The sequence below is a fragment of the Quercus lobata genome, chromosome 8, assembly GCF_001633185.2.
Source record: "Quercus lobata isolate SW786 chromosome 8, ValleyOak3.0 Primary Assembly, whole genome shotgun sequence".
Lineage (NCBI taxonomy): Eukaryota > Viridiplantae > Streptophyta > Magnoliopsida > Fagales > Fagaceae > Quercus > Quercus lobata.
In genome coordinates, this window is record NC_044911.1 from 7,909,768 (window position 1) to 7,920,011 (window position 10,244).

A 10,244-nucleotide genomic window follows, 5' to 3' on the forward strand; every position below is an offset into this window, starting at 1 on the left:
GAGAGCTGCTCCAACGCATACTTAGAATCCTCACATAGGAGGACAGATGGTTTTTCAATGACAGGGATAGGGCCCATCATGAATCCCTTACCCTTTCTTGGACCAAGCGAAGTGACCATCTTCTTGGTCTCAACCTTCAACCCCATGACGTGCTCAAGGACAGTTTTGCGCTTCTTTGGAAGATGGTTAGTCTTCTCTTGCTGCTTCCTTTTGGCAGATGGGTTAGCCGGACCCTTAAGGGGTTGACTCCCCTCTTGTTTTTTTCTTCAAAGTAGCTTGCTGCTTGATGTAGGCCCTTCTCTTGCTGTCTTCCATTTCTACACAAACACAAAGGTGGACGGATATGTGGGGTTAGATAATGAAAAAACAAAATGAAACCAAAAGTATTGGGCAACGGACTTACGTTTACAAACTTGATGGTCGTATCAACGGGCAGCAGCTGTGGGTTTTGGTCTGTCACAATACTAGAAGAGAGTATCTAAGTTAACTAACTTAGCCCACGTCCTCTCTGACAACTTGGTTTTTTTGAAAATTTTCTCCAAAAAGGTCCACTATTCAAGTGAAACTTGTGGACGATCCCGAGCTGCAAAAGAAGTTGGTTAGAGTAACAAGTAAAAGTTAAAACAATTAAGGAGCTAAATGCAGGCAAACGCATACCAGACGGGGGCATTATGCCCCATGTCTTGTTGATGAGCATGTACTCATTGTCACCAGGATGACACATCCACTCGTCACCTTCCATGAAAAAATAACGACTCTTCCAGTTCCTGTTGGTGTCAGGGGTATCACATACTAGCCGTAGCAACGGGCTCTTGAGCACAAAACCATACATGCCCTTGAATTGGATGATCTCAGTTGGATGGTAATAGTGGAAAAAATTTTCCACCATCAACCGACGCGCCTTGTCAAACATGGCCCCATACAAAACCTCCACACTAAGAAAAACCCTCCAGGGGTTTGGAGAAATCTGTGTGACGACCAACCCTAAGTATTGAAGAAGGCGACGGTGGAGAGCGCTCAATGGGAATTTGAGCCCTGTCTTCAGCATTTGCTCATAGACTTCAATGCCTTCGACGCCCTCATAAAAACACTTTTCTGACTTGTAAGGTAGACGAAGGGGTATGTTCTTAGGTATCTGGAATTTCTCCCAAAGCGTGTTGAAGTGTGACTCTTTGATGGTAGAAATGAAGTCATTGACCATCCACAAGGGTAGTATTATAAACTCCCTAAGTCCATTAGGACCTATGACGAATTGGGTTGGGGGTTCGGCACCAACTAGGCCATCAGTAGAGTCATCCCCTGACCTACTCGTGTCCAAATCCTCATCCCTTGTGGAAGGTGTGGTGGCTGACAGATTCCTTTCTTCACTCGAGGTGCTAGGGTTGTTTTGACCTGACGGGGACACCTCATCATAGCCTGCCTCCTCATTGACACATGATTGGTTACTTAACGCACTAGACATTTGTCACGTACATATGACAGGTAAACCTTAAGACACTGACGGATCTACATAGACGACAGGTGTGCAAAGTCAAAAATGACAAAAATTCAACAGTGGGTGAAGAGTACTTACCAGTTGAAGATGAGTATCAAAAAAGGTGTAGAGGACGGATGCACCAAGTAGACGGTATACATGTTTGTCAAAGGTGATAGTAGTGCTCTTATCATAAATTCGCTAAGGAAAGTGAAAAATGTAAGGTAAAGGAGCAGGTTTATATAGAGGGAATGGCACGAAAGACGAAAGGATGCTTCGTTCCAAAAGAATAACCACTGAAGAAACACAATGTGTCCCTATGTCATTAATGACCCTAGGCTAGCTTGTCTGTCTGTGCGTGCCTCTTAGAAGATGAGTCGAATCGTCACTCCACAGGTCCATTAAAGGGAGGCGATGGATCCCCGAAGTGAGGGGGCAATTGAAGAGTATAAAATTGGGGATGACATATCCATTTAAATAGACCTGATGGTTAGTTTCTTTACATGGACGGATCCAAGATACATGGGCACAAGGTGGACGGATCTCAAGGCCACATGACCTCCAAGGAGTCCTAAATGGATAGAACTTGCGTCCCACGATTAAACCTAGTCAAAAGAATCCCAATATGAGAACGATCCCATATAATACGCTCATTTGTGATGATCTTTTCCCTTAGGGAAACACCTTCCTACGCAAGAAACGGAGGTCGGCTCTACACCACTATAAAAACCCAAAGCTCTCAAAAAATAAGGTACGCATAATTCCCCCCCAGCTCTAGCACTCTAGAGTTGTGTAAAGTTTTCTAACTTAACCTTCGAAGGGTCTTTGGCCAATACCACACTGGTACTCTCCTAAGATCTTTTTGTTCTGTGTTGTGCAGGTGTTGCTTTGAGCACGTGGGAACTGTGCGAATTACTTGCATTACTTCTAGTGTGACTGTGAGAGGTTATTTAAAAATAATCCTCTCTTTTCATGGTCAATAACCTACACCTGAAAACTAAATAGTGTCTTGATTTAATGATAAAGAGTAATTATTAGGAGCTCTCTCACAAAAAGAACGTGTAAATTCACCATTTACAGAAATATAGTAATAATATACATTAATTTCCTCTTACAAGGGGGAGCAAAGCAAAACAAATAGAGAGAGTACTTAATTTTCCTAATCTATGACATGCACGCATTGGATGTATTAATTTGTTTCACAATATATGAAAACATTATGTTCATGTGTGTTTCATAGGACGTACTTTAAGATCTTATGTTTCTTAAATTGACAATTTTTTTTTTCTTTTGCAGTACACTGTGACATTATAACTTATCTTTCATTTTTGTAGATGAGAGTGATTCAATGGAGGAGGTCAATATAAATGTTGGGGACAAATGCCCATACACTCTCTAAACTTTAAACTAGTGGCCAAGACACCCTCTTAACTTTTATATTGGCCAATTTACACCTTAAACTTTACACAACTGTCAAATTAATACTTCCGCTGGTCTCCTGTTAATGTGATAACGAAATAGTCACGTGTAACTTTAAAATATAAACTCATCCCATGAAATTGAAACCCAACGGATCTTACCATAAAAAATAAATAAATAAACCCAACGGAGAAAGAAGAACAACCTAGGTTTGACCGGCGGCGGAGAGAGGAGAGAGAGAGAAATGTAGAATTAGAGCCACCACAACACGGTGTCAAGTTCTTTATCTAGCTGTTGTCTCGCTGTTCTTGTCCTACTTGCCCTCTTGGTCCCACCACTATCACAACCTCTCGCCCTTGGTATTTTTTCCTCCTTTCTTTCCAATGCAAGTATTGTTATTTCAAAGTTTTAAGTACTCTCTTTTTTTCAGTTGGAATTTATTGCTTTGATTTAATTTTTGGGTTGGGGTTTTTGTGTGTTGGTTTCATAGAAGTTAATGGAAATGACAAATGAAACAAACATTAAATTTGAGACTTGAAATTACCGTAAATATGAGACTATGGAGAAATCTCCTTCTTGGTTTTTTTAATAAAAATGTGTTAAGTGAGTAATCTTTGTCGGTTCTTGCTTATATTATGCAAGTATCATGTTGGACAAATTTGATACTTGCACTTAAAATAAAAAGGCCATCTGCATGTATTTCATCAAATTTAGCTCACTTTGACAGTGGTATTGGTGAAATTGAGGTTTTCTAATTGAATGCAAGGATTGTGATAGGTAATTGATTGGTGGAATTTTGTCCAAAGATAAGATAGTTAGGGGGAAATTGGAGATCACTGTGGCAAGTAAAACTAGAACTATGCTTGAAGGTCTAGCAAGAGAAGGATCATTCAGACGGCTTCTCGACAAACAAAGTTCTTTCAATGAAAAATTGGATACCTGAGCTTTCTCCAGTTGCAAATATTCTTATTTGTAGATGCCCAAATTAAGCTTGTACTTTGTACTTCTTACATGTTTACTTCAACAGTAGATGTATCTTGTAGAGTTTTGTTCTATTGTTATTTGAAATTTGTTCGTAATATTGGGTTTTGGTATGGACATCATGCATCCTAGCTTATTTCAAATCCATTTTTTATGGCACACATATGGTCACGGTTTTCTATTTATATTTATGCCAACAATGAAAACTGAATGATGCAAAATCCTTGGTATTTCTTCAAGTGAACTTCAAGAAAGCTTCAATATAGAGGCTGCCAAAAGAAGGGTTTGTTATGTAATGTAATATAAAAATGTTCACAATTATGTAATGTTCAACTTATGCAATTAATGGCATTCCATAAATATATGGGTTCCTAAAAAAGCTTATAGCTTGAAATACTGATGTATCAATCCATATTCTTTGTTATGCTCATGAGAAATATTTTTAAAAAAAATTATCAAGAAAATAGTGGAAATTTCTCTTATCAGGAAGAGGCCAATATATGACTTGCGTAAGTCATTGTGGTTTGCATTAAGTCACTACCAGGTATATAAATTGGGAATCAAATCATTCTCCTTAGCTAACACTAACAATGTCACCTTATTCAATCGCTTTGATTCATATATTAAGCTAAAAAATGCAATAAACACTAAAAGATGTCTGTCTCCCAATAAGGGAATAAAGTTCCAACCAAAAAATGAACATTTTCCAATTTGCCAGGAATTGAAATATCAGTCTAATACACCACTCCTTTAGTGCCTCCTTGAAGACTACATGTGATGCAAATACGAGTCCCTATGTTAGATGTACATTTTTCATGTCAGTGTGTTGGTCAAACAGGTTAAAGTCAGGGAATCTAGACCTTGAATTCCTCAAATTATCACCATAGTCTGAATCATTTTTTGGTTGGGAAGAAAGTCCCAACCAAAAAATGAACATTTTCCAATTTGCCATGAATTGAAATATCAGTCTGATACGCCACTCCTTTAGTGCCTCCTTGAAGACTACAAGTGATGCAAATAGGAGTCCCTATGTTAGATGTACATTCTTCATGTCACTGTGTTGGTTAAACTGGTTAAAGTTAGGGAATCTAGACCTTGAATTCCTTCATCATAAGAAAACCCTTCTACCTTAAATTATCACCATAGTCTGAATCTCCTTCACCATTCCAACCCAATAGAATCACATTGGGATTGAAGGGGTGGTACATTTGGTACAGAAGGTGAATTTGCAGGGAGTGACAGTGGACATTCATCCATAGTTGTAACACAAAATTAACAAGAAGATTAATAGAAAGAGCTGGAAAAAGAAAAGGAAGGAGAACAATATAGAAAATAGTGGGTAAAAATACACAAAACTCCCTATCCATAAACTATTTCCTCAAAGCTAGAGATTTTTACAAGTCTACTTATTTAAATGAAACAATATGGAGAATATAAATCATTGTAAATGACCAATACAAACAAATAAACACCTCGCACCCAGTGCTTACACCAAAGGATTCAAAAAAAAAAAAAACAAAAATATGTAATACCTTGGATCAGAATGCATATGAAATAAAATCTCACTAATAACATGCTCACTCAGTGATCAAAAATATTTACAGTGCTTCAGACACACCCCACATCTAGGCTGATGAAGTAAGTGATATGAGACCTTTATGCGCTCAACAAGATGCTCACTGATGAACTGAGTGGCATTGGTCCATCGTGGTCTAGGTTGTGCTATCAATGAAGGCTTGGGATTGAGTATGTGTGTCCTTCGTGTAGGTGACCATCTTGTAACAAGAGGTTGTGCTTGCAATTGTTATGCTAAAGGACCCTAGAAGCTTGAAACGATTTTGTGAACTGGTAGGAACAATGAATATCACTAAATCCAAATATGTAGCTTTGACAAGGTGACTATCATTATGTATAGTATCAAAAAATACGATCAAACAACAATGTATTATAATCACTTCTTTTCCAAATTTTCTTCTTCAATTCCTTACTTTTGAACCAATGAAAGTAACTTCAAAACGCAATCTTCCACTAGAGAGCAGAATCAATACAGCTGTTATATTAGAGCAGTAGCCATATTTCTCTCAAGCATTTCATCAAACAGTTTGTTAGGACATATGTGTTTAACTTGTTAGGAACATATGTCACTACTTTGTGTAATTGGTTAATCCTTTGACAAAGCGCACTTTACTTGTAATTGGGGTAGATCTAGGATGTGTTTAATATTTCAAGAAACATGTTGTTCAAGTCTATTATTAAAGCCATGAAGATTGTACCAAGAAACAAGTGAAGAAAACCTGTTCATTAAAGCTGGACAGATAGCTCGACACCTGCGGACAGATAGCTCAACAGTTACTCGACACCTCTCGATAGTTGCGGACAGATATCTCGACACCTCTCGATAGCAGGTGGATCGATCGAGAAAGCTCCTATCTCCTCGACAGCTTCTCGATAGCTTCTCGATAGCTATATCTATCGAGGTTTAAAGCTCGACACCTCCTCGACACCTCCCAATCGATTGAGGTTACAGGAATTCAGATTTCCAGATTTGATTTCCGGCCCAAGTTTTTGTATTTGTGTAAGGTTTCTTTTCTCACAACCCTAGACCTATATAAGGCTTGTTTTAGAGGCCGTCACACAAGTGAATACAAGGAGAACATATGCAAAAGGTGACCGAAGTCTTATTCTCTCTGAAAGAAGCTACTACGTCTTTTGCGTCTTAGGGTTTTGTAACCAAGTGCTTCTTAATCTTCATTGTTGATGAAGTGAAGAAATTTGCATCCAACATCTTCTTCTAGTTGGTGATTTAAGTCGCGTACTGGGATTCGTGCAATTGGTTAGTCACGTATTGGGATTCATGCATCAAAGGGTGGCGTTCATATATTGAAGAGTTCAAAAGTTCTGAAGCGATAGAAGGTTTCTGTTGTGAGTTCATCTAGGGGGATTGTAGAGTCTAGGGACAAAGGTTTTGTACTAGATCTGAAACTTCTCTTTACTATAGTGGATTGCTTTTTGGGAAGGTTTCCCCCTAGGGCTTTTTCTGTGAAACTAGTTTGTTTCATTGGTTTTCCTAGGTCATCATATCTTGTCTTATTTATTTTTTCACTGCATGATTTTGACATGATATTGATGTTTGTTTGTTTTAACAAGTTTTATTCATAACAAATCTAATTAACAACTTGGATTTAAAACTTGTTAATTCTATCAATCGAGGTCTAAATTTCCCAACAAGTGGTATCAGAGCGGGTTCACTCTGATTGGATTAATTTCCTGAGTGTGATCCTTGACCCCCGTTGTCATGGATCGTGGACAATCTCTTTTGATTCCTCCTTTATTTGATGGCATTAATTATACGTACTGGAAAGTTTGTATGAAAGTCTTTTTGCAGGCTCTAGGTGAATAGGTATGGCAAGCTGTTGAAGTTGGCTGGATTAAGCCAAAGGAAGCGCTGGTGGATTGGGATGATGCAACAATCATAGCGGCAAATTTCAACAGTAGGGCCTTGAATGCTTTATTTTGTAGGGTGACCAATGAAGAATTCAAGAAAATATCATCCACAGAAGTTGCCAAGGAAGCATGGACCATTCTTGAGACCACCTATGAAGGTACCAAGGCAGTAAAGACTGTGAAGTTTCAAAGACTCACTAGTAGTTTTGAAGAAATAAGGATGGAGGAGGATGAGACCTTTGATGAGTTCTATGCTAAACTCAAGAATATTGTGAATTCTACCTTCAACCTTAGAGAATGTATTGCAAAATCCAAATTTGTTAGGAAAATCCTTAGGTCCTTACCTGAAAGATTCTATGCCAAGATAACTTCCATTGAGGAAGCAAAGGACATTGATCAAATTCCTTTGACTGAGCTTGTAGGGAACCTTCAAACCTATGAGATGGGATTAGGTTTAATGGGAAAATGTGGAAAGAGTAAAAACTTGGCTCTTAAGGGTATAGAGGAAGAGATTGAGGACTCTGAAAGTGAAGATGAAGATGATGATGAGGATGAGGATCTAACCTTCATAACTGATGAGATTATCAAGCTTCTTCAGTTTAGGAAAAAGGATAAAGGCAAACCTCCTAGGAAACCTAAATCCTTAAGGAAGGGAAAGAATGAGAAACCCTCCATCCAATGTCATAAGTGCAAAGTTTTTGGTCATATGAGGATAGAGTACCCAAACTATCTCATGAAGGAAAAGACAAAGGAATCCAAAGATAAAGGGTTGGTTGCTACCTGGAGTGATACTGAGGATGACTTTTCTGATGAGTATGTGGGTGAATGTAGTCACGTTATGGCCTTTGCTGCCACAATCGATAAGGTGATTGTGGAGAGTGCTAGTAACAGTGAGGATTCTTCTGATGAAGTACCCAAGAAGATGACCCTTTAGGAAGTCTATGATAAGCTATGCACTGAATTCATAAAATCTGAAAAAGACTTCTCATCTTTGTAGGAGAGAGCTTAATGAGGTAAAAATTGAAAAGACTGATTTGTTAGTCAAACTAGATGAGACTACAAGATTAGTTGAAACTCTTGTTGTAGAGAACACCTCATTAGAAGAGAAGGTCAAGAATCTTGAAGTTGAGCTTAGTCAAGCTATAACTCAAATAGAGAGGATGTCTAGTGCAAAGCTTGATGAAGTCTTGAATGCTCAAAAGCCTAGTTCTGATAAAACTGGCTTAGGATATGCTGTTTCCTCCAGCCCCTCCTCTTCCACGGCTTTTTGATTAAGGACTGTCTTTATACCACAATTTGAGAAAGGTAATAAAGGTATGAAATCCAAAACTAATCTGCCTAATTCTAAATCCATTGTTAGACCTCATGTTTGTCATCATTGTGGTATTTCTGGACACATTCGTCCTAAATGTTTTAAGTTGTATCCTCATAAGCAATTGTCCAAACGGTCACAAGTTTCCTCTCAAGGACCTACTCATTTGTTTGGAGAGTTATTAAAAGTCTTGAGCTTTTTAACTCAATTTCAGGTGAATCTTAATTCTTCTATGTCCTTTAGTAGGCATACTAGGACACGTGCCTTTTCATCTTCACGGCCAAAGACTCCTGCTATGTGGGTGAGAAAGGAGCCTAAGACTTAATTGCCTTTTCTATTTGTCCTTTGCTTTAATTCTTTATATCTAAAGTAGGACTCTCTTTGTTTGATTTCTTATCTGCTTTGGAATCATGCTTTCATGCATCTACACCTTTCTATCATGCCTTCATGCATATGCATCTTTCTTTCATGCTTTCATATTGTTTGTCTGTTTTTCTTTAGTTTTTATTTTGTTTTGTTTTCAAAATAAAAATAATAAGGAAAAATCAGAAAAATACCAAAACAGTGTGTGTTTTGTGTACATTGGTACTTGTGTATCTTGGATAGCCATTGAAACAAAGTTTTCTAAACTTTGTATCTTTTGTAACTTAGATGAGCATCTCTATGCACAACTAAGCAAGTGAGCTTTGTGGCTCTTGTTAGTGATGAGTAAGATTAAGTTATCTCTTGTACTTAACACTTGTATTACTCTTTTTGACGGGAACAACTAAAAAATCCTAAGAGAAAGGTATTAATAACCATCTCACCACTATTGCCTGCCAATCATAATATGACACCTATATGCTTCAGCATAGCAAAAGTACAGTGTCAATGACATTAGTGTGCTTAAGCATAGCAAAATTGGAATGTCAAATATTATTGGGTATTTCTTTTCTCTCTCTAATATGCCCATGCATGATATGCTTAAAAAGAAAAATATGCAAAGAAAATAAAGAGTAAAAAGATCAAAAAATGCTTTAAAAAATGATTGCAAGCGTATATTCTAGGAGATGTGGGAGTTATAGGATGTACCTCGAAGGTGATAGTTCCCATCAAGCAGTTATGATTGTGTGTGAATTAAAGTGATTTTCTCATATCTCAAATCGTCATAACATATATACACTTATGTAATCTTACGATGTTTTTCACACACAACACGCAATATTCTTTGCTATTCTTGATACATGTGCAGGTACAATGTGATTTGGCCATCACAAGGTTTTACATGTGTTAATGTATGCTCACTAAACTGTCTTGACTTATTTTTGAAATATAAAATTGGTTAGACTTGTTTAGTATGTGTGTGTGTTTTTGGGATCTATGTGCATAACATTTTTCTTGTTGAGAGATTTGTTTTTCACATGTTTTGCATCCTTTTATTATCTTGTCATCCATAGCATCTTGTTTCATTACATTCATGCATTTATATGGATTTCTTGTCCCCCCTTGATCATCTTTATGTTTCTCGGGTAAAGCTTTATAGCTTCCTGTACCCTTTGTCAATCATGACAAAAAGGGGGAGAAATTGTGAAGAATATGTGGTTTCTTTCTAAGATTCTACATGTTAGGGGGAGA